General features: G+C 52.8%; 1 long non-coding RNA gene across 1 annotated transcript; it reads left to right on the top strand.

The window, feature by feature from the left end:
• The first annotated feature begins 265 nt into the window (after positions 1-265).
• Positions 266-1,338, top strand: LOC135558296 (uncharacterized). Its single transcript, XR_010458342.1, has 2 exons — positions 266-876; positions 1,011-1,338. It is a non-coding gene; the product is annotated as an uncharacterized LOC135558296 (long non-coding RNA).

The following is a 1,338-nucleotide window of genomic DNA, read 5'->3' as shown; positions in this document are numbered from 1 at the left end:
TCGCTTACATGGCCTGCCGATGGACGTAGTTTCTGACCGGGGGCCCCAATTTGTGTCCAAGTTTTGGCAAGAGTTTTGTAGGTTACTGGGAGCGAGTGTCAGCCTGTCTTCAGGGTTTCATCCCCAGAGCAACGGTCAAACGGAGAGGGCCAACCAAGATTTGGAGAGAGTGTTGCGATGTTTGGTTTCTAAGAATCCCTCTTCCTGGAGTCAACAACTCTCTATGGTTGAGTACGCTCAATGGTCGTTGCCAGTGGCAGCCACGGGTCTCTCTCCGTTTGAGTGTAGTTTAGGTTACCAGCCACCTATCTTTCCCAGTACGGAGTCCGAGGTCACTGTTCCCTCCGCTCACGCTTTCATCCAGAGGTGCCGTCACGCATGGAGCAGAGCCCGTGAGACTCTTCTCCGGGTGGGGCGCGCACCAAGGCTAAGGCCGATCGCCACCGGTCGAAGCCTCCGGTATACGTCGTTGGCCAAAGAGTGTGGCTTTCTACTAAGAACATTCCACTCCGATCCGTTTCGAACAAGCTTGCCCCCAAATTTATCGGCCCGTTCAGAGTCACCAGGATCATTAGTCCGGTGGCGGTCCGGCTCAAGCTTCCTCCGGCGTATAGGAGAATTCATCCTACCTTTCATGTGTCTAAAATAAAACCTGTGTTTCAGGCACGCATTAACCCGCCGGTCCCGGTTCCCCCGCCGCCACGACTTGTTGATGGGGAGACCACCTTTTCTGTCAATCGTATTTTGGACTCTAGAAGGAGGGGACGCGGATTCCAGTACCTGGTGGACTGGGAGGGTTACGGCCCGGAGGAGAGAAGTTGGGTACCTGCTAGGGACATTCTGGATCACTCCCTTATCGATGATTTCAATCGACAGGTAAATTCGCCTGGGAACGCCAAGAGGCGTTCCTAGGGGGGTATTGTCACGGTTCATGAATCCACTGCCTCCGTCTCTCTTTCTCGCTCTCTCGCTCTCTCTCTCTCTCTCTCTCTCTCTCTCTCTCTCTCCAGTGTTTGTGTGGGCGTGGTTTCCCAATCTCGGCCTGATTGTCTGCGCCAGCTGGAACCACTTATCTTCCCTTTATATGTTCTGTTACCAGTGTTTCTTGTTGTCAGATCGTTGTTTCTTCTCTGAGGTTGTGGCGTGTGTCCGTGCTCTTCTCTTGTGTGGATATTCTGCTGTGCTCCTTCCTACTCATCTGGACACACTCCCCTGGTTTTCTCAGCACGTTATGATCGGAAGATGCGCCCGAGTTCCTGGGTCGGATTCCTTCTGAGTACAGTCTGTCTGTCATGTTGCTGCTGTGAACTACATTCATTAAAACCATCGTTGCTTGCA

This window comes from Oncorhynchus masou, chromosome 17, assembly GCF_036934945.1.
Source record: "Oncorhynchus masou masou isolate Uvic2021 chromosome 17, UVic_Omas_1.1, whole genome shotgun sequence".
Classification (NCBI taxonomy): domain Eukaryota; kingdom Metazoa; phylum Chordata; class Actinopteri; order Salmoniformes; family Salmonidae; genus Oncorhynchus; species Oncorhynchus masou.
The sequence above is the reverse complement of the archived record's forward strand: the minus strand, read 5'-3'. Positions and strand labels throughout refer to the sequence as shown.